A 27,565-nucleotide genomic window follows, 5' to 3' on the forward strand; every position below is an offset into this window, starting at 1 on the left:
AGGATACTTCATTCAAAAGTAGTATTGTATTGGTTATCCCGATAGCTGCTTGGGATCAGCATATCAGTGCCACAGAAAGGGCAAAGTAGTCTACATGCAGCACCTACAAGTCATGTTTACTGTACTGGCTTCCTCTGAACATCCACACGTTGTAGGGTTACTTGATGGCTCCATGTTACCAGGACACCTGGTTCCCATCCTGTGACTTCATTTAACAAAAGCATAGTATTTTAGATATGTGGTCATGACTCAATTAAATTGAAAAAATTGGGCTTGTACTACTGAAAATTTAGATTTGTGAAAGTAAAGCACATGACTGCAAAAGTTGTGTCTTGGTGACTTGGCCTCATCTGGTAACTCTATCCACTTCTTCCTCTCCTTTGAAAATCATTCATTTATATTCTTGTACTCCTTGACAGAGAAAGAACATTTCGTTCTTAGCATGGCAATGCGCCGTATAGGTGAATCTTAAAGGCTCCCAAATGCATCCAACCTCCTCTGGATAAATTGCAAATGCAAGGGTGATTCTTGAGGTTGATAGGCAATTCTCCTCAAAGTGCAAAAAAGCCTATTATACCCGTTCCATACCAGCATCTGTACAACATGACAGCATTGAGGGTACAACACAACAACACTGAGGGCACAATATGGACCTGCCATTACATCAAGACTTCTGCATTGTGGGACACTACTTGAAGGTGAAAATTTCAATGTGGGACACTACAACAGCTAGGGAAATGAAAGTATTCAAGTAAATGAAGTATAAATTGATACATATTCAAATACATGTACAAATAAAAACTAAAGAGAACTCATTTAAGTAAATGAAAATTTGTTCCAAAGAAGGATAGAGGAGGTTTAAGGGATTTTCTCCCATGATATAAAGGGTTAGTCAAAAAATTGCTTAGACATTTATAAAAAAGAGAAGGGCAACTTTTATATTATAACTAGGAGTATATTTAAAATCAGGGCTCCTTTAAAAATACTTTCTGGGTTGATGACATCACCATTTCAAAATGGTGTGATTGTTCTGACACCAAAAAAGGTAAACTTAAAAATTATTATCTGAGACTGACAAATACGGCAGTTAGGTTGTAGCTCACCTAAGAAGTGGTTCATTAGAACTGTGGGTTGTTGACATATATGTTCAGACTACTTCCCCCCCTCCCCGCCCTCAGTTTGTGAAGAAGCAATTTTGGAAAATCTGCTACTTATCGCAGCAAACACAAAATTCTAATTTGAACGGAATTTTAAACTAGTATATGATCAAAATCTTCATGACTAGTGGTCGCATGTAGAAGGACTCCAAGTAAGAAATCCTAAATTGCGACCAATAATGATTTATAAATGCAATTTCTAATTTGGAATGTACTAAAATTGATTCAGTAAAAGTGGTTGTAGCTTGTGTACCAACTTCTACCACATACAGTGGTATTTTGAGAACTGACCTATGCTCTAATAGGTCCGTTCACAAAATACAGAATCTTCACGGGTTGCAATTGACCTACCTCATCAATATTCATGAGGTAGGTTCTAAATTGCATCTCACTATGATTGGCCACATTCACAGGGATGGTGGCCTGCAGGGGTTAGATGACCACCATGTCTATAATTGCTTTTAAATCAGGCAATCTTTTTTCTTTAAATGCAACCCATTTTCTGGATATATTTAAAAAAAAAAATGAAGAGTTACACAAACCTTATATAGGAGTAGTCATTGTTCCCATGGACCACAAAAGGTTTTCTGTCAACATTCACAAAGGGGAAGGTATCCTTTTGGGACCCCATTCCAATTTTCAAATTTTAACATCTCCTTTGAAGTGGTGATAGTCTGAATTTTGGTTGCAATTCATTTATATATACCATAAGGGATCGGTATTTGGAAATTACACCCTTAACATGCCCCTTCCAAGTATGCATTCCTAGTGGTTTCCTAAAACTTTTTAATAATCCAGGAAAACCTTTTACAAATCTGTAAATAAGTGTAGTACTTTTAAAAAAAGGATTTATCATCTCAAAAACTCTCTAATTTACTGAATCAGAGGGTTTGCTAACTATAAAACCCTTGGTGCCTGAGGTCCTAAGGTACAAATTAGTACCTCACAAATCCTTCAAAGCCTTTCACAAACTATGCAGAAACCTGGTTCTCAGGGACCCTTGGACAACCGTAAAATCAATTGGCAGGGAAGTTACCTTGTCTTACTTCCCTTCTCAGTCCTCAACTATAGCAAATCAATTATAACCTGCAAGCATTGAAGTGATATTCATCTCTGATCATGGACGTATTGAACTCACACTACGTGGCTGGTTACAAGTTGTGTGGAGATACCACTCTTCTCAATTAGAGATTACTAGATATAGACTTGCACCTGGTAAATACTTCTTACTTTCCACTCACAAATTTCTCCTACTGAAAAAAGATGGAGCCAAAACAATCCCTGATTTATGGAGAGTTTGTACTCCAGCTGAAGAGCATAGAGCTCCAGCTCTGAGTGTTTGAAAAAATATATAGTAAGTTCTCATGGGGTCCTGGATTTAATGGCGCAGGAGATTTATTTTGTTTTGATTTTATTGTTGCTGGGGGGGCTGGTATACTCCCTGAAGCCCCCCACATCATTAAAAAAAGAAATCCATTGCTGGGCGAGGCAGGGCTCCCTAGCGAGAGCAGTGAATGTGAAATAAGCAGCTAGTCTCCTTATTTCACATTCACTGTTTTATTATTGTTATTTTTTAAATTATCGGCGCATATGTTCCCCCTTCTTGAGCCATTTCATGGCCCCGGGAAAACCAATCCTTGAGGCCATCACCTTTTTTATGAGGAAGGTGGGGCGTATGGTCCCCCTCCCGAGATATTAAAGGGCACTGGGGACCACATCCCACAGGCCGATCTTTTTTTTTTCTTGCCCGCACCCCGAGCCATTTAAGGGACAGGAGACCACATCTCCTGAATGATTTTTTTCTTTTGGGGGGGAGAGGCATGGGCCCTGGTGGGGCTGATGCTTTTTTTGGATTTTTGTTTCAGGAGTAGGGCATCGGACCTCCTCTCAGCCAACCAGTGACCTGGGGACCCTAGCCTAAGGGCAACATTGCCCTGAAGATCCCACCACCAGTATACTGCAGATCACTTCAACTCAATGCCTGCGCTCTTGCATACAAGTGAAAACAGGTTTGTTCTCTCCTGACAGGAGCAGAGAAAAGCTACTCTGGCTGGGCAGGAGCTAACCAGTGCAGCTTGCTCCCGCTGCGCCACAATGGGTGCAGGCATTGGAGATAGCAGGAGCAACAGGGCAGATGGGGATCCCCTGTGGCCCCATGTGCTTCTGGTGTTATGGGTGTCCCTGGTGGGCACTGGGGCACCAACAGCATTTTGATGCCCTAGGAAATGGGGTACCTGGAACCAGTTAATGGCTTTGGGAGGAGGGGCACACCCCCTCCCATTTTAAAATGTTCTGGGTCCCCGGGGTATGGCGTCCCCAGGGCCTGTTCATGGCTCGGGAACGGGGGCTACACGGCCTCCCTCCCCTTTTAATAACTATTGTGGCCGAGGGGTTGTTGTCCCTGGACCTCGTATTGACCTGGGGAGGGGCTACACGCCCCATTAAAATGTAATGCGTCTCAGGGAATGGGGTGGCTGGGGACTATTAATGGCTTGGGAGAAGTGGTTGCGAGGCCACTTGCCTCCTCCCCATAAGAATGTAAGGTGGCCTCTGGAAAAGGTGTCCCTAGTGTCTGATTATGGGTATGGGAGGGGGCTGCATGGCCCCTCCCCTTAAATACTGGTAAAATTAACCCCCCAATGGCCTGTTATGTTCCATGTAGGTACCCCTATAGACTCAGGTAGTCACCTAACCCTTCACCTATATTCTCCCCTACCATTACACTGCATAACAGTTCTTAGTACTGACCTTTTACCTAGTTACGGTAATTTCCAAAGATGACATGGGGTTTTCTCCGAAAAGCTTAAGCCTAATTTATTATGCATGAGGATTCTTGGAATCACAGCAGGACAGCAGGACTACCATCTCCTGCATAATAACTATATATAAGGGTCATTCCTTCCGTCATCCTAGTACGACATGACACAGCAAGGTATATCCTCAGGGGGTACCATTTTGGGTATATATACACCATATTTTGCTGAGGTAGTCAGAGGAGAAAAGGACTTCCATTTTGACACACTGACGCGAGACGCAGAGGCTTCTGTACGCAGACACTCCAGCTCACAGTGGTCTGACACCCCTTGCGGGCTGTCCATCTCGAGACCAAGACGGGGTCCCACAGTCTCTCTTTTCAGGTAATGGGGTTGACTTTATCCTAGAGGTATTCTTGGCTTTTAAACCCACATACATGCTAGGTACACTTAGGTACATCTAATCTGAAAGAGACACATTAGTGATAGATTCCTTACCTTAGAATATCCCCAGGCGTCAGACTGGATCTGGAAAGTTTTCGACAGCAGTACCCCTGCGCGTCGGAAGGTGGTCTCGTGCGGCTCCGCGTCCGTCGCTGGAGTCGTATGCTCCGAGATGACGTCACAGAGACTACTTAGGCGCCACCCAGGCGCGCTGACGTCAGTTCTTTCTTTTTCCGCGCCAGCAAGCGCAGATCCAGTTAGAGCACGTACCCTAGTCACTTTTTGACTAACTTTTGAGACTTTTTGTCTTTCATTTTTGAGTCTTTGACTCCTGGTGCCATGTAGGGATGCCTGGGTTTAAATCCTGAGGGGCCTGTCGCCGTACAATGTCGGTGGCCGACCCCCATGGCGTCTGTCTCTACTATCTGGAGCGCGACCATGACGCCCAGTCATGTTCCGACTGTCTGGCCATGGCTTCGAAGGCCTTACGGGAGCAGTCCCATAAGCTGCTGGAGGCCCGGCAGTCGTTGTAGGAAGGTGGATATCTGACTATGGTTACCCCCAACTTTTTGCCTAGTTTCTAGCGGGTTTTTCGACTTAGTTGGCCTGAGATCCTGCCACTCAGGGTCTCAGGCTGTCTGCTCTCTCTTTAACATGGACTCCATGTACCCTAGGTACATACCCAGTTGGTAAGGATCACCTTATTGGACCCTGTACAGTGTACCCTAGGTACCCAGGGTGTAGGTGTACCCTAGGCCTCCCAGGGGCTGCAGCATGTATTATGCCACCCCTGGTCTGGCCTTCCAATCAGACACAACTGGCTGATCACTCAGCTGGGGCAAGGTCGTGTAATCACCCCTTGCTTAGATATAGTATACCTATATCATCTACCCTTATATATAGACACATGTGTACCTATCAGCCACTCCTATGGCAGGCCTTAACAATCCTGGAGGCAGAGTGCTTGGTAACATGTGAGATGGTGCTCTAGCATGAGCTGAGCCTGTCTGCAGCTTTCGGACCATGTCCTTATAGCTGTTCTATGATATAGCCTACCATATACTCTTAATGTGCCTTATAATCTTAAACGGTTATGGTAACTATGGTTTGGCTTTATCAAAACATGTTGTGTAAGGTGTCTAACACTTTGGAATAATACCCCCATACCATTTCTGGTGATTAGGATATTATTCCTCCCTTCTAGAGGGAGAGACATGTTAAAATCCTACTTTGCTGTTTAACTCTCACCAAAGCCTCTGCATCACAAAATGGATGCTGCTGCCACAGACACGAGTCTGACCTCCTGCTGCTGGGAGCCCTCCCAGCCAGGGAGGCCTGGACAATAGGTTTCCTGCTTGGGGAGGTGCTAGCACCTCCCCAGACAGATTTTAGTGTATTGGGGCAGGGAGGGCTGAAAGGAATGAGACATGCCTGTGGCACACAAGGTGCTCCATGCATAGTCCAGTTCAAACCGGTGCTGGGGCACTCCAGCCCCAGCTCTGGCGCGAAACTGGACAAAGGAAAGGGGGAGTGGCTACCCTGTGCAAACAGGCACCATCAAGAGACTTACCCTTTGCTTTGCTGAAGTTCTACGAGGGACCGACTGCAGAGCCCGACTAGAGCCTCGACTTCCAGACTTCTCCGACCCTGATCCACATCCACAGCCGAGCTGAGATCCGTGGAGGCGACGAGAGACGTGGGACCGGCTACCTGGGAAAAGTGGCGAGTATCTTCCAGCGCAGCTTCTGAGGTACCCTCGAAGTTGTGCACCGGGGATTGAGAAGCCCCAACCCCAAGCACCATCTGCACCGAAGATCAGCCCCCCACACTCCACGAGTCCTGCGTGGGGCCCTTCTGCATTTTTCCTGCTTGCCGCGTCTGTCCGGTTGCTTGCCCGTTGGCTAGCGGCCTTTGCGACGACACACCTCTGAATCTTCACTGCTGGTTTGGCTCCTCCAGACTGGCTCCCGCTCCTCTGCAAAAGAGAAGCACCCCAGACCTTCCTGGTCTGCACCAGAAGCAAGTCCTCCATTCTTCGTGGGTTCCGCTTGCCAAGGCTTGGTGAGTTCTAGTTCGACTTCGACGCCGCCGACAGTAAGAGCCTTCGTGGGACAGCTCGCCTCCTGGTCCTGGGTGTCCTCGACGTCTCCTGGTACCCGTGGCTGCTGCGACAAGATTCACCACTTCACCTGCAATCTTCACGACATCGCCTGGTTCCTTCCTGGTTCCACGTGGTCACTGGCTAGTGACCCAGACTCTGTCCCTTCTGCTTGCAGGTATCCTCTCTTCTTGATCCCAGCCTTGGGATCCACCGGACACTCTTCACTGACTGCCTGTCAGCAACTTTCCTTCAGGCATCCATAGAAGTCCACGACGAAACCTGACGCAAGTTCACACCTATGCACCCGCAGCCCGTGGGCTAGGTAACTTGGGTACTTCGGTGCTCACAAGGGTATTGACTATCCTAGGGTCTAGTTTCCGAGTCTCGACTTTCTAGCTATACTAGAAGTGTCCTAAAACTGCTTATTTCTAACTGCTAGTGATTCTATTGACTTTTACGCATTACGCTTGAGTGTTTCCACTCTGCACCTGAATCCCGTGGGCCTCCCACTTCCTAACTGTTGGTAGTGTAGTGTAGCCCCAGCGATTCCCTAGGCCTAGGCCTATTCTATTTCCGTGACAGTGGTCCTTATACCACTTCTTTAGTATATGTTTTGCGTGGCCCCTAGGGCCTAACTGTATTACTTACCTGTGTGACTTAATGTATGCTTAAATAAGACTGTGTTGTACTTACCTCGAATCTCATAAAGAGTGCTGAGGGGTTGACTAGAATAAATACACTTTATTTTATATATATATCTGTTGTGGTGTCCTTTCATTTGGTATTCAAGTGATTGTATATGGTATCACAGCTGGCTTCACATGCCATTCAGAGTTTAGCCTAAGACTGCTCTTGTCCATGCTACCACTAGGATAGCTGGTCTATAAGGTTGACTTTACAACCAATCACCATAAGGGTTGTTTGGACTGGTATAAGGTGTACACTAGAACTAGTGACATCATACATCAGGCCAACTTCTCACATTGGTGAGCAGCGGTTGGGATCTGAGCTTGCTGTTGTAATACCATTGTAATCTTGAGATACTAAATTGAAAGATCACACAGATATTTTTTAGGTACATATAACATAGATTATAAATACTTAAGTCCTACTGGACTTAGTTGTTGTAGGTTGAAGGGCCTAGCACACCCTGACTACAACTACTAGAGAGGTTTAGTAGATACAACTAGTGTAGGTAGGTGCACACACCACACCCTCACTAGAATCATGTCCCTGAATGGAGATCACACTGATACTCCCTCAGGAGAGGAGAATCCTAGACAGATTCCCTCTAGATATGATGCATTCACTTTCCAGGAGATGAGACAACTATGTACCTCCAGGAGATTAAAACAGGGTTTCAACCCTACCCTTAGACAGCTAGTGGAGCTTCTGGAGGCCTATGATGCTAAAAGAGCTGCGAAGTATGGTGCCATAGCTGTAGATAAGGGCCTCCCCTCCACAGAAGAGACCCCTGACTTAACTGATACAGATAAGTTAGAAGAGACCTCAGAGGAAGAGGGAGGTAGCAAGACCCCAGTCAGAAGACTTAGTCAGGCTAACTTAAGCATGCATGGGAGCTTGCATGGGAGCTTCCCTTACAGGCCCCCAAGTAATCTTAAAAAGAGAGATAGAAGGGGTAGATCTCCCTCAGGGGACCCTCTCCACTCCTATCAGTCAAGAAGCTCCAATGCTTGATCCCACAGGGGGATGACTTCCCCCCAGAGGAGAGAGCATAAGGCCAGAATGAGGGAATACAATCTAAGGATTGAAAGGGAAGAACTTGCCCTTGCCAAAGAGAAGCTTGCTCTGGCCAGAGAGCAAAAATTGAGTGGGTCAGAACCCACTGGTGGCAGCAACATTCCTAGAGATAGGGATAGGTCTTATGACCATAGAAACCTAAGCAAGATAGTCCCCCCCATATCAGAATGGGGATGACATCCACAAGTGGATGACTGCTTTGGAGAGGGCCTGCAAAGTACAGCAGGTACCCCAGAGTCAGTGGGCAGCTATCTTGTGGCTCTCCTTTTCTGACAAAGGTAGAGACAAGCTCCTCACAGTCAGTGATGAGGATGCTAACAATTACAAAGTCCTAAAGAGTGCTCTGATAGATGGGTTTGGCTTAACCACTGAGCAATATAGGTTGTTGTTCAGAGACACCCAGAAGACACAGACACAGGACTGGTCTGATTTTGTGGATTGTGCCACTAAGGCTTTGGAAGGCTGGTTAACTGGCAGCAAGGTGCAGGACTATACAGGATTGTACAACTTGATTATGAGGGAGCAGATCCTTAGTAATTGTCAGAACCAGCTTCTCCATCAACACCTGGTAGACTCAGATTTGACCTCTCCCCAAGAATTAGGAAAGAGGGCAGATAAATGGGTCAGGACCAGGATTAGGCCTAAAAATCAGGGTGGTGACCAAAAGAAAGATACCACCAAGCCTCAAGAGAAGGGTGGGGATAAAACAAAAGAGAAATCTTCCTCAGGGCCCCAAAACTCCACACAGGGTGGTGGGCCCCAAGCTCCCTCCTCTACCACAGTTAAAAAGCCTTACTGCCATGAGTGTAAAACTCCTGGGCATTGGAAAACTGACAGCAGTTGCCCAAAGGCTAAAAACAAAACTGTTCCTCCAATTACTCCTGTCACACCACCTATTACTGTCAGCAGTAATCCCCCAGGTGGTGGGAGTGCCCCCCAAAATTTGGTTGGGTTTTCTTGGGGAACACAGGGGGACCCTGGCTTAGCCAATTCCCCTACAGCAGCTACTCGTGTCTGTGATGGTGGCATGGGGTTTACCAACTTCACTGCCTGTCCCAACACTTTGGGTAGGTACAGACAGGAGCCCTACAACAATGGTAGAAAAGGTGAGGCCTACAGAGACACTGGAGCTAGCATCACTATGGTGGCCTATAGCTAGTTCCCTCTGAGAAGCTTTTGCCTGGTTTCTCATACCAGGTAACTAACATTGATGGCAAACAGAACAGTCATCCCATGGCAGAGGTATGTCTCAGCTGGGGAGGTGTCACTGGCCCTAAAAGGGTGGCAGTGTCCCCAACCTTGCCTGTAGACTGCTTACTGGGGAATGACTTGGAACTCTCAGCTTGGGCTGGAGTTGAACAAGACACCCATTCTAAAATGGTAGGCCTTTCACAAAAGGGTAGTGGGGTTGTGCCAGCCACAACCCCTGTCCAAGTAGATTTCCTCCCTGAAAAGGTTGGAAGGGCAGTGGTAGCCACAGCCCAGGCAAAACAGACTTCCCTGTAGAGATTGGCAGAGCTATGACAGTCACAGCTCAAACCCAAACTGAGTGCCTCCCTGAAAAGGTTGGCAGGACTGTAATGGTCTCAGTCCATACTCAGACTGACATAGGTGTAGTGAAGCCTGAAACTCTGGATCACTCCACACAAACAGAGAGTAGTGGGGAGGAAGAAAAGTCTCCCTCTCCCCAGACATTAGGAAAAGGTCAGCCTCCTCAGGGATCTGACCTCACCCCTTGTGAAGGAACTGCCCCAGAGGTAGCCAGCCCTGGCCTGGCAGAGCCTCTGATGTCAGTGGCCCCTTCTAAGGTGGGACCCAGTCTGGTGCAGGTAGCCTGCCTCTCTCTACCCTGCCTCAGTCAGCCCAGGGCTGCAGAGGTCAGGGAGGCCAGTGGACCCCAAGAGGGCCCCTGTCCACAAGAACCCCCCCATCAAAAAGATGAGGATTGCCTGGCTAGTAGCCCTAGCCAGGTGATGGTTAAAAACATTCCTGAGGGATCTCCTTTACAGGTAGTTAGGGACCTCCCCCAGGGGGATTCTGTTGGGCACAGACAAACATGGGACCTTAGGGCCCCAAACCTGACCTGTCCCTCCAGTAAGCCCACAAAAGGGACCCAGCCTCCAGCTTTAGGTAGTCAGAGGCTGACCCTGAGAGCACAGTGCAACTCAGTTAAAGAAAGAAAGGCATCCATGGTGGAGGATGATTGGAGGAAGCTGAGACCTCACTTTGAGGACACTCACTTCAGTACTCCATCTCAACACCAGCCTTTTACTTTGCAAAGACACACCTAAGGTAGAGATTCCCTATGGTGGAGACCCTATGATACCTTTAGGGTGTGGGATTGCTTAGTGGACCATGAGACAGGGGGTAACCATGCCAGTGCTTGTTCTTCCTTATATGGCCACTTAGGCAATAGAGGCTTACCTTGTCAAGGACAGCCTTATCTCCTTTCGTTTGGGGGGGGGGGGTTGTGTAGGAAGGTGGATATCCGACTATGGTTACCCCCAACTTTTTGCCTAGTGTCTAGCTGGTTTTTCGACTTAGTTGGCCTGAGATCCTGCCATTCATGGTCTCATGCTGGCTGCTCTCTCTTTAAAATGGACTCCATGTACCCTAGGTACATACCCAGTTGGTAAGGATCACCTTATTGGACCCTGTACAGTGTACCCTAGGTACCCAGGGCATAGGTGTACCCTAGGCCTCCCTGGGGCTGCAGCATGTATTATGCCACCCCTGGTCTGGCCTTCCAATCAGACACAACTGGCTGATCACTCAGCTGGGGCAAGGTCGTGTAATCACCCCTTGCTTAGATATAGTATACCTATATCTACCCTTATATATAGACACATGTGTACCTATCAGCCACTCCTATGGCAGGCCTTAACAATCCTGGAGGCAGAGTGCTTGGTAACATGTGAGATGGTGCTCTAGCATGAGCTGAGCCTGTCTGCAGCTTTCGGAACCATGTCCTTATAGCTGTTCTATGATATAGCCTACCATATACTCTTAAAGCGCCTTATAATCTTAAACGGTTATGGTAACTATGGTTTGGCTTTATCAAAACATGTCGTGTAAGGTGTCTAACACTTTGGAATAATACCCCCATACCATTTCTGGTGATGAGGATATTATTCCTCCCTTCTAGAGGGAGAGACATGTTAAAATCCTACTTTGCTGTTTAACTCTCACCAAAGCCTCTGCATCACAAAATGGATGCTGCTGCCACAGACACGAGTCTGACCTCCTGCTGCTGGGAGCCCTACCAGCCAGGGAGGCCTGGACAATAGGTTTCCTGCTTGGGGAGGTGCTAGCACCTCCCGAGACAGACTTTAGTGTATTGGGGCAGGGAGGGCTGACAGGAATGAGACATGCCTGGGGCACACAAGGTGCTCCATGCATAGTCCAGTTCAAACCGGTGCTGGGGCACTCCAGCCCCAGCTCTGGCGCGAAACTGGACAAAGGAAAGGGGGTGTAGCCACTCCCCTTCCTGGTCCCACCCATAGGAGGGACCTTGCAGGTAGCCCAGCGCACTAGCCCAGTATATTAGTAGCTAGTTGGGCCCTGCTAGATTAGATTATCCTGCACCTGCAACTTGAACAGAAACTCTGGACCTTCGACATTCGACGAAAGAAGAAGACTGAAGAATCTCCCTTGTGGCCAAGGAGTGGCTACCCTGTGCAAACCGGCACCATCAAGAGACTTACCCTTTGCTTTGCTGAAGTTCTACGATGGACCGACTGCAGAGCCCGACTAGAGCCTCGACTTCCAGACTTCTCCGACCCTGATCCACATCCACAGCCGAGCTGAGATCCGTGGAGGCGACGAGAGACGTGGGACCGGCTACCTGGGAAAAGTGGCGAGTATCTTCCAGCGCAGCTTCTGAGGTACCCTCGAAGTTGTGCACCGGGGATTGAGAAGCCCCAACCCCAAGCACCATCTGCACCGAAGATCAGCCCCCCACACTCCACGAGTCCTGCGTGGGGCCCTTCTGCATTTTTCCTGCTTGCCGCGTCTGTCCGGTTGCTTGCCTGTTGGCTAGCGGCCTTTGCGACGACACACCTCTGAATCTTCACTGCTGGTTTGGCTCCTCCAGACTGGCTCCCGCTCCTCTGCAAAAGAGAAGCACCCCAGACCTTCCTGGTCTGCACCAGAAGCAAGTCCTCCATTCTTCGTGGGTTCCGCTTGCCAAGGCTTGGTGAGTTCTGGTTCGACTTCGACGCCGCCGACAGTAAGAGCCTTCGTGGGACAGCTCGCCTCCTGGTCCTGGGTGTCCTCGACGTCTCCTGGTACCCGTGGCTGCTGCGACAAGATTCACCACTTTACCTGCAATCTTCACGACATCGCCTGGTTCCTTCCTGGTTCCACGTGGTCACTGGCTAGTGACCCAGACTTTGTCCCTTCTGCTTGCAGGTATCCTCTCTTCTTGATCCCAGCCTTGGGATCCACCGGACACTCTTCACTGACTGCCTGTCAGCAACTTTCCTTCAGGCATCCATAGAAGTCCATGACGAAACCCGACGCAAGTTCACACCTATGCACCCGCAGCCCGTGGGCTAGGTAACTTGGGTACTTCGGTGCTCACAAGGGTATTGACTATCCTAGGGTCTAGTTTCCGAGTCTCGACTTTCTAGCTATACCAGAAGTGTCCTAAAACTGCTTGTTTCTAACTGCTAGTGATTCTATTGACTTTTACGCATTACGTGTGAGTGTTTCCACTCTGCACCTGAATCCCGTGGGCCTCCCACTTCCTAACTGTTGGTAGTGTAGTGTAGCCCCAGCGATTCCCTAGGCCTAGGCCTATTCTATTTCCGTGACAGTGGTCCTTATACCACTTCTTTAGTATATGGTTTGCGTGGCCCCTAGGGCCTAACTGTATTACTTACCTGTGTGACTTAATGTATGCTTAAATAAGACTGTGTTGTACTTACCTCGAATCTCATAAAGAGTGCTGAGGGGTTGACTAGAATAAATACACTTTATTTTATATCTGTTGTGGAGTCCTTTCATTTGGTATTCAAGGGATTGTATATGGTATCACAGCTGGCTTCAAATGCCATTCAGAGTTTAGCCTAAGACTGCTCTTGTCCATGCTACCACTAGGATAGCTGGTCTATAAGGTTGACTTTACAACCAATCACCATAAGGGTTGTTTGGACTGATATAAGGTGTACACTAGAACTAGTGACATCATACATCAGGCCAACTTCTCACAGTCTTCTCCGCACCGTTCGAGGCCCAGGGGTCGATCGAGGGACTGGCTGTGGAGCCATCATCATCGCTCCTCGGGGTCGAAGTCTTCACACTTGGAATCGGGTAAGAGAGGTCATAAGAAGAAGTCGAAGAAGTGTTTTCGCTCTCTGACGTCCCCCCTTCGGTCCCCGGTAGCGGTACCCCCCGCGGCTCCTTGAGTCCTATGAGTCCCGCGGCCTACCCACCTTATCCGGGTCCGTCAGCGACTCCTGCCCAGGTGCAAGCTTTACTTGCTGCCATGGACCGCCTTTTCAGGCCTAGGGCACGCCGTCGGGCCCCGTGGTCCCAGCTGAGGGCCCTTCCTTGCCGCAGATCCGCTGCCGGTAGCAGCTCTGGCCCCGGTGCCGCAAGGTCCTCCACCGGCAGCTCCGGCCCCGGCGCCGCAAGTTCCTCCGCCGGCAGCTCTGGGCCTGCTCTGGGCCCGGCGCCGCAGTGGGTTCCGTTTATTCCACCACTGCCCATGCCCGGTTTCCCGGACAATTTTGTTCCTGGTTGGGAACCTAATTGGGACACGGAGCCGGACCGGCGTCGTTCAACCCTTTTTATTCCCCTGTCCCTTCCCCACCGCCGCAACCTGTTCCAGGGGCAGCGGAGGACTGGGACGACTGGGAGGGGTCTGAGGACCCTCTTGAACGGCAGTGCGGGTCGGAACAGGAATAGACAGAAGAGTTGGAGGATGCAGGTGGCCTTCACCTCTCCTCTGAACCTGGTTTGGTTTTCTTTCTCTTCCTGCTGTGGCTATGGAGGATTGCGCCACATACACTATGGTGCTCTGTAGAGCAACTGAGGCCCTTGACCTTGACTTGCCTACGGTGACCCTCAAAACTAATCTCCTCACTGAAGTACTTCATACGGCGACAAGCTCTATGGAGCCCCTGCTACTGTTCAATGAGGCGTTAACTGACGTATTGATGGACACCTGGCCTAGACCAGCAACGGGGGTTCCCGTGGATAAAAACGTGGCCAGGGGTCATCGCCCGACCCCGAGTGAGCCTGCTTTTTTGACAACCCACCCAACTCCGGAGAGCCTAGTCATCCAGGCCTCCACTTCCCAAAACGCATTCCCGACCGCCCCGCTGGATAAGGACTCCAAGAAGCTGGAACAGCTCGGCAAGAAACTGTTCTCATCTGCCAGCTTAGGGCTGCGGTCGGTGAACACCGCATGCCTCTTGGGCTGCTACTTCCACGCTGTGTGGGACACGGTTGCACAGGTGCTGCCTCCGTGTTCGGAGGAGGTTCGGACAGTGTTTTCCCAAGCTGTTGTTGAGGGGAAAGAGCAGCAAAGTTCGCCATCCGGTGTGGACTGGACACCGCGGACTCACTGGGTAGGGCGATTTCCAAAACAGTGGCCCTCCGTCGCCATGCCTGGTTGCGGTCCACTGGGTTTTCGGGGGATGTTCAGAGTTCTCTTATGGACATGCCCTTTGATGGTACTCGCCTGTTTGGCGATAAGGCAGATAGTGCGCTGGTGTGCTTTTAGAACTCCCGGGCTACAGCCAAGTCCTTGGGTCTCTCCACCACGCGCCCGGCCACGTCTGCTTTTCTTTCCTTTTGTGGCCAAGGAAGGGGCGCCTGACACGTTCGTTCAGCCAGAAGCCTGCGCAGAACCAACCTCAGCGCGGCCGCGGACATGGTTCCCGCCGCGGCGGGACAGGGGGCCAGTGTGCGGGTCAGTCCACCTACGCTCCCGTAGCATCCGCCTCAAAGCCTTCCTAGTCCAAGCTTTGGGGCACACCCTACACCGGTGGGCGGCAGGATTCGCCATCACCTCCCCCACTGGCGTTCCGTTACCTCGGACAGGTGGGTGTTGCAAATCGTCCGAAGGGGCTACTCCCTCCCCTTCGAGTCTGCCCCACCCGCCATGCCACCTCAGTTCCATCGCATGTCGGGGGACCATTTTGTGCTTCTCCAGCACGAAGTCAAGGCCCTCTTGGCCAAGGGGCCAATCGAGTGCGTTCCTGGGCCAGAAGTAGGACATGGTTGTTATTCCCACTACTTTCTGGTCCCCAAGAAGGAGAAAGGGGGCCTGCACCCCATCTTGGACCTCAGGAACGTCAACCGCTTCTTCCAGAAGGAGAAGTTCAAGATGTTGATTCTGTCTGAGGTTTTGGCTGCCCTCGACCTTTGAGACTGGATGGTAGCGTTGGACTTGCAGGATCCATATTTTCATATCTCCGTTTGCCGTGCTGCCCCTCGGGTGTTCACGAAAGTGATGGCGGTGGTCGCAGCTCATCTTCGCAGATCAGGGGTTCCAGTCTTTCCCTATCTCGACGACAGGTTGTTGAAGGCGGGCTCGCCCCAGGCAGTTGTCTCCCACCTCCAGACTACGGCCGACCTCCTGCATTTGCTGGGGTTCTCTATCAACGTGCCGAAGTCACACCTGAACCCCTCTCAGAAGCACCTCTTCATTGGAGCGCTTCTCGATTCGACGCAGTTTCGGGTTTATCCTCCCGAACAGCGAGTCCGGGATAATCAGGCTATGATTCCAACCTTTAAGCCTCTATCCCGGGTTTTGGTCAGGATGACCCTCCGGCTCCTGGGGCTAATGGCCTCCTGCATGCTTCTAGTGCAACATGCCAGATGGCATATGCAGGCTCTGCAGTAGGACCTGAAGTTCCAGTGGGCACAGCATCAGGGCAACCTGTCCGATCACGTCCAGATCTCGGAGGGTACTGCACGACAATTGCAGTGGTGGCTCACGAATCGCGATTGGGTCAAGGGCAGATCCCTCTCCCTTCCCCAACCAGAGCATACAGTGGTGGCGGATGAGTCCCTCCTGGGATGGGACGGCCACTTGGAAGAGGCGGAGATCAGAGGCCTCTGGTCTCCGGCGGAGTCCCGGCTCCATATCAACCTTTTGGAGCTTCGGGCGATCCTGCTTGCACTGGAAGCATTCCTTCCCTCTGTCCGTGGAAGTGAAGTGCAGGTGGTCACGGACAACACCACCGCCATCTGGTACTGCAACAAGCAGGGCGGGGTGGGGTCGTGGACCCTATGTCAGGAGGCTCTTCGCCTCTGGACATGGCTGGAACATAAAGGCATTACGTCAGTGGTGCAACACCTGGCAGGTTCTCTGAACACCAGGGCGGACGAACTCAGCCGCCGGTGCATGATGGATCACGAATGGCGTCTGCACTCGGACGTGGCGCAAGGTCTCTTTCTGCAGTTGGTAGAGCCTTGGTTAGATCTATTCACCACCAAAGAGAACGCGCAATGTCATCAATTCTGCGTGTTGGAATTTCCAAGGCGGCACTCGCTCGGCGACGCTTTTCGTCGCGAGTGGAGCTGCGGTCTGTTGTACCACTTCTGCCCAGAGAGCTGAAGAAGATTCGGCGCGACCGGGCCCAAGTCATCCTTGTGGCTCCGGATTGGGCACGAAGATACTGGTATCCCGAGCTACTCAGCATGGCCATCGATCCCCCGATCCGACTGCCTCTTTGGGAGGATCTTCTGTCGCAGCAGCAGGGAACGGTCCTCCATCCGAACCTGTCCAGCCTTCACCTCCAAGCGTGGAGATTGAGCGGTGACAGTTGACTGCTGTCGACCTGCCTCCTGAAGTCTGTGATGTCATTCTTGCAGCCAGGCATCCCTCCACTAAAACGGTATACGCCTGCAGGTGGAACAAATTTGTGGCCCACTGTGCACAGCAAAGGCTGTGGACCCCCTCTCTGCCCCTCTTACCGAGGTCCTTCTGTTTCTTCTCTCTTTGGCCCAGCAGTGCTCTGCTCTGGGCACTATCCATGGTTATCTTTCGGCCATCCCCGCCTTTCTACGGCTTCCAGATCAGCCTTCTCTTTTTAAGTCCCCAGTTGTTAAATGCTTCCTCAAAGGCATTACACACACGTTTCTTCCCGTGCCTCTCATAATGCCTCAATGGGACTTAAATCTTGTCTTAACATATCTGATGTGCGCTCCCTTTGAGCCCCTTCATAACTGTCCCTTACGTCTTCTCACTCTCAAGGCGACTTTCCTGGTAGCTATCACCTCTGCCAGAAGAGTAAGTGAGCTCCAGGCGCTTTCTTCTAAATCTCCTTTTCTTTCTGTTCATCCGGACAAGTTGGTTTTACGGACTCGTCCTTCTTTCTTGCCGAAGGTCTTCACGCCCTTCCACATCGGGCAGACTATCGCTTTGCCCACCTTCTTTCCGCATCCTTCATGAGAGGAAGAGAGGCTCCACAGTCTGGACCCAAAACGTGCGCTCTCGTCCTATCTAAAGCGCACACAACAGTTCTGGGTGGATGACCAGCTTTTTGTTGGCTACGTGGGCGCCAAAAAAGGTTGGGCCGTGCACAAACTAATCATCTCTCGATGGGTCGTTCTGTGCACCAAAGCATGTTACTCCTTGGCTAAGAAGGAGCCTCCTGTGGGGCTGTGTGCCCATTCTACCTGGGCAACGGCAGCCACTACTGCCTTGGAACACAACGTTCCCTTGCAGGACATTTGTCAGGCAGCTACATGGGCCTCGCTGCACACGTTTACCAAACATTATTGCCTTGACATTCAAGTCCAGAGAGACGACTTCTTTGGCAGTTCTGTCCTCCGTGACTTTCTGGTGTAATCTTGTTCGCAGCGCCACCACCGGGGTTGCTATTGCTGGGGTATCTCTTCTAAAGAAAGGAATCTATCACTAACGTGTCTCTTTCAGATGCACAAGTTACTACTTGTGTAACGATATATCTGTAAGAGACATTAGTTAGTGATAGATTCCTTACCGCCCCACCCATCCTCCCCTCTCTGTGAACTGATTTCTAGGGTTAAGGTCATCCCTTTCAGGGCCCTAGTTTCTTGGCACCAGTGGTCAGTTTCTTGCATGGTCCTGCGTTCCTGGCACGGAAAGTCATGTACAGCACTGACGTCAGCATGCATGGGTGGCGCGTAAGTAGTCTCCCTGACGTCATCTCGGCGCATATGATGCCAGCGATGGACGCGGAGCCGCGCGATGCCACCTTTCGACGCGTACAAAATCTTTCCGGATACAGTCTGACGCCTGGGGCTATTCTAAGGTAAGGAATCTATCACTAACTCATGTCTCTTACAGATATATCGTTACACAAGTAGTAACTTGTGCGTTAAGGTCGCATCATAGGAGTTCGCATTTTACTACTGTCATGTATTTTATATACTTGCCTGTATTCATTGTTTTAGCACGATGGTAGGAATCTACCATCCTTTTACACTGTTAGTGCTTATAATCATATATATCTGTTTCTGTCTAGTCGTTGTTTCAGCACACCTATTTTACACTAGAATGACGCTGTCTAAATAAATGCTTATTGAAAAACGTCCCCACCGTTTATTCTGTGTTTCTCCCTGAGACGAAGTGAGCACGTGTGACTGAGCGAAAAGTAGTACACTGTTTCCACGATCCCTGATGGGACAAGGTTTTCATGATCGGTAGTTAACAAGAACTATTACCTCCTTGGTAAGAGGGGTTTCTAGTGGCAATGTGAGCTAGCTGGTATACAAGCTAACATACCCGGTAGGGGTGTCTAGAATCAGTCTGACACCAATCCTATAGAGAATGTTGTCTAAACGCGCAGATCCTATATAGGTTTATAGGAACTAAACGACAGGCTCTGGCCCACTCGGGACACAATAAAACAAAAAATTATGGAAGCTGCTTTTTTTAAAATGGGCACTGCAGATCCATAGATCTGCGTTACTTATGAAAAAAGATCATTGTTGGGCCTCAGAGGATGGCAAGGTATCCTACCCTGCTGCATTTGTTTTAAAAAAAACTTTTTTGAGGACTGAGTCTCCTATTCCTAGAATGGCTGCGCCACAACTTTGTTGATGAGGTAGCAGGCAATCAGAGCTTATATTTAGATCTATGGGCTCCAAGGATCCTCAGTGGCACGATACATACATACATTTTGAACCTTAATTTCTCAAAAACTACTGAACAGATTTATATCAAATCACAAAAAGCACGCTTTATGGACCAATATCTTACTTTCTGACAAACCTGCTGTACTTCCTTTCAGCCGTTTTTACAGTGTTGCTGTTCAATTTTACTATGGAAAATTGCATGGTCAAAACGTGTTTTGGGACCCCCCTTTTTTCTCATTCCCCACTTGACGGATAACTCTGAACATGTCAAGGAAGGAGGAGCTGATATGAATAAGAGTTTATTTTAGAAGGTTTAGTAAAGATTTGTTAACTGGTTCTAAAGTTATGGGCAAAATCAAAAAATGCTTTTCATGGCAACCACCACTATTTCAAACACGCACGCACACACACACACACACACACACACACACACACACACACACACACTATATATATAGTATACATATATATGTGTGTGTGTCTTAATTACAAAGTGGCGTTCGCTATAGCTAGGGTTACCTTTAGACAGGAATTCCTTCTATTTTTCATCATAAATAACTTTGCGCTTGTTTGACAAATCTCCACAAAACTTTGCATCTTTCCAATTTTTCGATGACCCATCAGCCAACTTTCTCAATTGATCTTTCAACAATCCATTCATGCGCTCAATTAGACCCGCAGCCTGCGGTAATATGGAATATGAGAGACCCACTCAATGTTGTGTTGTGCACAACAATGCTGCACCAATTTGCTTTTGAAATGAGACTCATTGTAACTTTGAATCTGCAGTGGAATTCCATAATACAAAATCAACAAGCCTAACGTTTTCAGTGTGTTCAGCTGAGTAGCACGTTTACATGGAAATGCTATCAAATATCCAGAGAATACATATTAACATCCTCGACTAGTTGGCAGGGGCCCAATGTAATCAATCTGCCAGATGTGTGCTGGTAATTTTCCTCTGCCTAGCTGCCCTCTCACTATCTGTGGGACTGGTCTATGTTGGGTATGCTGACAAATAGGACATTGTGAGATCGCAGTTTTAATCAGAATGCCTATCCCTCTATTCTCTACCCATCTGCCAGTAATATTCTCTCCGAAGTGTCCGCACTTCTTATTTGCTCCTTTGCAATCCCAACCAGCTCAGAATCTTGCGTTGCCACCTCGACCTCCCAGATTTTAGCTTTTTTAACTGTGAGGGAATTAAACCAGTGGTCGAGTGAGTCGGTGGAACAGTGAGCATCTCCATAATACATGGTAACTGTGCTTTGTGGCAACATGACCCAGATCTCTATCCACAACTCCTTACCCCACACTTCCTTTCAATGTATCATCCAGTTATGGGCATACCACATGGGAAGCAAAGTGGCCGACCCATTGGCAGAGGACCATGAGTCAGTGTATATATGACATTTTCCTGGCAATTCTTGTTTCAAAGCTTGATACACAGCATATAGTTCTGCGAACTGGCTACTCTTTCCCTCTCCAGTAGTGGTCAACAATTTCATGGTCACTTGATTGTATGACACCGCTTTCCAGTGCCTTTTAGCCCCAACATACCTGGCTTAACCATCCTTAAACCACACATGCTTCCTGTCCTCTAAGGACAATTCTTCAAATGGCCCACCCCACTTCACAGGAGATTCCGGTATCTCAGGTACATCATGCAACACCTCTGTATCTCCCATTGGGGCTTGTGCCACCTGCTCATGCAACACTGCAGTGCCTTTGGGACCTGCTCAGGCCCTGTTGGGTATGTACCATTTCCATTTGATTATGCTGGTTTCTTGCGCATGTCCTATTCTGTGAGTCTTGGGGCAACTCATCACCCATTGCATTATAGGAATCTCAGGTCTCAAATTCACATTGTGCCCTATGGTCAACTGCTCAGTATCCACGAGGGCCCACTATCATGCAAGCAACTGTTTTTCAAAGGGAGTGTACCTCTCTCCAGCACTTGGCAATTCCTTTGTCCAAAATCCTAAAGACACCCTAGTTTTCCTTTGCTTCTGCCACAGAGTCCAATTAGCATACAGTACTTGCACTATCACATTCAGCTCAACGTCTACCTCCTGCACTGGACACAAATCCAAACCACGCTGCATAACCTCTTTTGCTGATTCAAACACAATTTGCTTTTGCTCTCCCCATTCAAATTAATTTTTCTTTCGTGTAACTTTGTACAATGAGGCCAAAATCTGACTTAAGTGAGGATATGCTGTCTCCAAAAACCAAACAATCCAATGATCCTCTGGGCTTCCTTCCTATTTTGTGGCACAGCAAATTTTTTGATCTTTCGTCTCACCTGTGGAACCACCTCTCTGTGTCCCTGATGCCATTGAATGCCCTGACACTTCACACTTTGGGAGGGTCCTTGTACCTTTGCGGGATTTATCACTCACCCTTTACTCCGTAAATGCTCCACAGTCCCGTCCAACTGAATCTGCTCCTGTGTCTCTCCCTGTATCATCAGGTAATCAATGTAATAGCAAAGCTGTACTCCATGAATAACTGGAAACTCATCTAAATGATCCGCCACCAGCCGGTGATAGATAGTAGGACTGTGCAAGTACACCATAGGCAATTTTTTTAATGTATTCTGCCTACCATTGCATGAGAACGCAAATTGCTCTTGGTTCTCAGGTGCTACTGGTATAGAAAAGAAAGCATTGGCAATATCAGTATTCACATACCAAGTCCCAGGATGCTTCTGAATTTTCTCAGTTAAAGTAACAGTATCTGGGACACCTGCAGTCAATGGAGGTGTGTGCTTGTTCAATTAGAAATAATCAACTGTCATGCCAACTATTGTCACTTTTGCGCACAGGCCACACAGGGTGTTTCCAGGCAGTAGTGATTGGAGTCGCCACCCCTGCCTCTATCAAGTCCTGTATGGCTGCACTGATCTCCTCATGCCCTCCTGGAATTCTGTACTGTTTCAAATGAATTACCGTAGTAGCCTGGGGCACCTTCACTGGAGGAATCTTCAAGTGACCCACCCTTACAGCGCCAATTGAAATGTACCTTTTTCATCCAAAGTGATAGTACCCATCCTACAAATGCAGAGTCATTCCCTTAAAGATATCAATTCCAATATTATAATCAGAGAGCGGCACAGTCAATACAGTGTGCTCTCTTTTTGGTATTCTCCCTATTTTCATTCGGTCCTTTGTCTGCACAGCTAGTGTCAAATCCGGGTACAATCTGTCCTTCCTCCGGGAGAACTCCTCCCCCCTCCGGTTCTCACTGAGCCATTCACTTTCTGAATCTCTCCCTTCCTTCGTCCTCAACTGGGAAGCTCTCTCACCCTCCTTTTCCTCTTCATCCACCTCTGACTTTCTCGTGGTTGCCTCCAAAGAATGGGGGGCAGGTCTCTTACCTTTAGGGCTGCCATAGCCTGGAACTCCCTTCCTTATTCTTTGCGTAGCATTCAGGATCTGGGTCAATTTAAAAAAAAAAAACAGTTTATTCCTTTCAGCACCTCAAGGCTCGCGCCGGGACACTCCTTGGAGTAGCTGTGCATGTTACAAACTCCAGTAACATAACATAACATAACATAACTTTCTCTGACTCACTTGCATTTTATTCTGCTTACTCACTTTCCTGCTGCCGTCTTTTTTTGTCCAACCCTCTTTTCCGATACATCTCCAACAGACTCCTAGTCTCTATTCCATCTATCTTCTTTTTCTCCACTCCATCCCTCAACAAAGCCATAAACATATCTCTCCTAGTCAGTTTCTTTTTATCTGTATGTGTCTCAGCTCTGGTGGCTCTTTCAGTCTTTATCCAGTCTCCCAACTCACAAACTGCCTCAATCACCTGTGCCAAATTATTACCAGTCTGGTTTATTAGAAAAGTCATCATCACCTGTTTGTAAGCAGGGGGAGCCAAACTGATTATTTTATTTCGCACTGACACAGTCAACAGTCCATCCATCAACTTATGTGCATTATCCAGAAAAATAGCAGTTTTCATCACTTCCTTCTTAAGCCTTTGTATAGCATCTCTCAATGCATACCAAGGTTTATCATTCCCTGGACAGTCTCACTCTGTCGGGTATTTATGATTTCATCCAACCACTGCCAATTGTAACAGTTTAGTTTGATTATTGTCCCTGTAATTCCTAAACTGCTCCTGCACTGTAGGATCAGTACTGAGTGTGCAGAATATCTGAAAGAAACACGTAGTGATAGATTCCTTACCTTAGAATCACCCCAGGCGGGGAACAACCTTTACAACGCAACTTTTACAACGCACTACCTTTACAACGCATTTTTTACAACGCATAATCCATTACAACGCATGACATTACAACGCATACCATTACAACGCATTTTTAAAAACTACCTTTACAACGCATTCCATTACAACGCATACTACCATTACAACGCATACCATTACAACGCATAATATTACACTACACTATCCAACACTTACCCTACTGTTGCACCCCCTGGAGTTAGAATAGTAATTTTTACCCCTATACTATCCAACACTTACCCTACTGATGCACCCCCTGGAGTTAGAATAGTAATTTTTACCCCTATACTATCCAACACTTACCCTACTGATGCACCCCCTGGAGTTAGAATAGTAATTTTTACCCCTATACTATCCAACACTTACCCTACTGATGCACCCCCTGGAGTTAGAATAGTAATTTTTACCCCTATACTATCCAACACTTACCCTACTGATGCACCCCCTGGAGTTAGAATAGTAATTTTTACCCCTATACTATCCAACACTTACCCTACTGATGCACCCCCTGGAGTTAGAATAGTAATTTTTACCCCTACACTATCCAACACTTACCCTACTGTTGCACCCCCTGGAGTTAGAATAGTAATTTTTACCCCTATACTATCTAACACTTACCCTACTGATGCACCCCCTGGAGTTAGAATAGTAATTTTTACCCCTATACTATCCAACACTTACCCTACTGATGCACCCCCTGGAGTTCGAATAGTAATTTTTACCCCTATACTATCCAACACTTACCCTACTGATGCACCCCCTGGAGTTAGAATAGTAATTTTTACCCCTATACTATCCAACACTTACCCTACTGATGCACCCCCTGGAGTTAGAATAGTAATTTTTACCCCTACACTATCCAACACTTACCCTACTGATGCATCCCCTGGAGTTAGAATAGTAATTTTTACCCCTACACTATCCAACACTTACCCTACTGTTGCACCCCCTGGAGTTAGAATAGTAATTTTTACCCCTACACTATCCAACAGTTACTCTACTGTTGCACCCCCTGGAGTTAGAATAGTAATTTTTACCCCTATACTATCCAACACTTACCCTACTGATGCACCCCCTGGAGTTAGAATAGTAATTTTTACCCCTATACTATCTAATACTTACCTTAAATGTAATTTAATATTATGCGTTGTAATGGTATGCGTTGTAAAGGTAGTATGCGTTGTAATGGTAATGCGTTGTAAAGGTATTTTTTTAAAATGCGTTGTAGTGTCCTGCGTTGTAATGTCATGCGTTGTAATGGATTATGCGTTGTAAAAAATGCTTTGTAAGTGCATGCGTTGTAAAAGTGTGCGTTGTAACGTCATACATCCCCCCAGGCGTCAGACTGGATCCGGAAGGTTTTCGTCAGCAGTACCCCTGCACATCGGAAGGTGGCGCCGTGCGGCTCCGCGTCCGTCGTTGGCATCGTTGTCGCCGAAATGACGTCACAGCAGCTACTTAGACGCTGCCCTCGCGCGCTGACGTCAGTTCTTTCTTTTTCCACGCCAGCAAGCGCAGATCCGGAGAGAGCGGTACCCCCGTCACTTTTTGACTGAGTTTTTCGAGGCTTTTTGTCTCTATTTTTCGAGTCGATTGACTCCTGATGCCGTAGGGATGCCCGGCTTCAAGTCTTGCGGGGACTGTCATCACATGATGTCGGTGACTGACCCGCACCGCGTGTGTCTCTACTGCCAGGGGCACGACCACGATCCCAAGGGGGGCACCCCACTGCTGGGCCATGACACCGAAGACTTTGCTGGAGCGGTCCCGAAAGTTGCTTGAAGTCCGGCAATCGGCTCCGCGCCCGTTCAATGTCCCAATCCTGTGGGAGGTCGAGAGACCGATCGCGGAGCCACCACCATCGTTCGTCGGGATCGAAGTCTTCGCACTCGGGGTCAGGTAAGATGAAGCATCACAAGAAGTCGAAGAAGCGCCATCACTCTCCGGCTTCCCCTCACCCGTCGCGGCTGAGGGTGCTGGTGATGCCTCCCTCGCGGCTCCTGCGGAGCCTACGCAGTCACCGTTGGCCTACCTGCACTTCCCGGGTCCGTGGGCGACTCCGGCCCAGCTGCAGGAATTTCTGTCAGCCATAGCTCGCCTCTTTGGGCCGTCGGGCCCCGCCAATGCGCCTTCAGGCCCGTGGGCCCGACTGGGGGTCCTTGCCCATTACTGTTGGCGGTTCCAGCATCACTGTCGGCTCCAGCCCCGGCGCTGCAGGGCCCCCAAGGATCCAGGCCTGGATCCTGGTCGACGCCATTTGACCTTGTGACAGCTCCACTGACGTCGACCCCAATGGCACCACCTCCGACGTCGCCCGTGCCACCGGACGACATCGTCCCCGGTTTCAGCCCCGATGTGGACACGGTGCTGTAACGGTGTCGCTCGACGCGAGTCCGACACCGATGGGGCCTTTCTACCCCTATGTCCATCCTCCTTATTTTCAGCCTGTACATCAGCCTTCGGAGGAAGGGGAGGACTGGGAGGGGTCTGAGGACCCTCTCACAGCTCAATGTGAGTATGACCCAGACTGGGCAGAGGAACTTGGCGATGCCAGTGGTCTTGATACCTCTCCTGACCTTGGCATGTTAACTCCTCCTACCATGGCTACGGAGGAGGGTGCAAGTTACACAGTGGTATTACGTAGGGCAGCCGAGGCCCTCCACCTCGAGCTCCCTACAGTGGCCATCAGGAGAAGTGCTTCAGCCAGCGGCTAACCCTGCGGAGCCACTGCTGCCTTTTAATGATGCACTTTCGGACGTTCTTTTGGGCACCTGGTCCAGGCCTAACACAGGGGCTCCTGTGGATAGGAACTTGGCCCTACGCCTTCGCCCGGCCCCGGTCGACCCCCTTTTCCTTTCCCAACACCCCACCCTTGAGAGCTTGGTTGTCAAAGCCTCCACGTCCCAGAGCGCATTCACTACCGCACCCCGGGACAGGGAATCAAAGAGACTGGAAGATTTTTTCTTCCGCCAGTTTAGGGCTGCGGTCTGTGAACACTGCATGCCTCTTGGGCCGTTATTCCCACTCTGTGTGAGATACGGTGGCGCAGGTGCTGCCTCAGTGTCCGGAGGAGGCCCGGACAGTGCTCTCTCAAGCTATTGCTGAAGGGAGGGATGCAGCCAAGTTCACAATCCGTTGTGGCCTTGACACCACCGACTCGCTGGGCAGGGCGATTTCCACGACAGTGGCGCTCCACCGCCACGCCTGGCTGTGCGTTGGAGCGTTTTAAGGACTCGCTGGGTACAGCCAAGTCCTTGGGCCTTTCGGCCACTCGCCCTCCTCCGCCTTCTGCTTTTCGCTCCTTTCGTGGCCACGTAAAGGGCGCCCCGACACGTTCGCTTCAGAGCTACAGGCCTGCGCAGCAACAGTCCCAGCGCAGACGTGGGACCCACCGAGGTGGGTCAGGGGCCAGCGGGCGGGACAGTCCACCTCTACCCCGGCCACCACTGCCTCCAAACCTTCCTAGTCCAGTTTTTCAGGCCCATCAAACACCAGTGTGCGCAGGATTCGCCATCACCTCCCCCACTGGCACACCATCACTACGGACAGGTGGGTTTTACAAATAGGCCCCTTCGAGACTACCCTTCCAGCCGTGCCGCCCCAGTACCACCGCTCGTCAGGGGATCACTTGGCACTTCTTCAACAGGAAGTCGTGGCCCTCTGTCACGAGAGCACTAGCCTGTCCTCTACACCTGAACCAGAAGAGGACACTCTCCCTGACCATGCCATGCCTTTTTTATCATTGCAGAAAAATAATCTTGTGACGACCTCTTATAACGCGTCACCACAGGACTACGGGCCCTTTAAGGAATATCGGCCTCCAGAAACAGTCCCCGCCCCAAGGGGATGCATCACGTACAGCGTCCTCCCTGAACCAACGGAGGTGGAGAACGTAAAAAGGGGAGGACCCCGGAAGACGCCGTCCGCTCGAGGGATTACAGAAGACACCAGGAGAAGACGCCGCCGAAGAGTCCGACCAGCGGGGAATCATCCTTACGCCAACTCCGTGA

At 49.3% G+C, this 27,565-nt stretch overlaps 1 protein-coding gene across 2 annotated transcripts in view; it reads left to right on the top strand.

The window, feature by feature from the left end:
* GLB1L2 (galactosidase beta 1 like 2) overlaps positions 1-27,565 on the top strand; it is a 1,021,913-nt gene that overhangs the window by 607,574 nt on the left and 386,774 nt on the right. The gene's annotated exons all lie outside the window — the stretch shown is intronic.

The sequence above is a fragment of the Triturus cristatus genome, chromosome 3_2 (assembly GCF_964204655.1).
Source record: "Triturus cristatus chromosome 3_2, aTriCri1.1, whole genome shotgun sequence".
Lineage (NCBI taxonomy): Eukaryota > Metazoa > Chordata > Amphibia > Caudata > Salamandridae > Triturus > Triturus cristatus.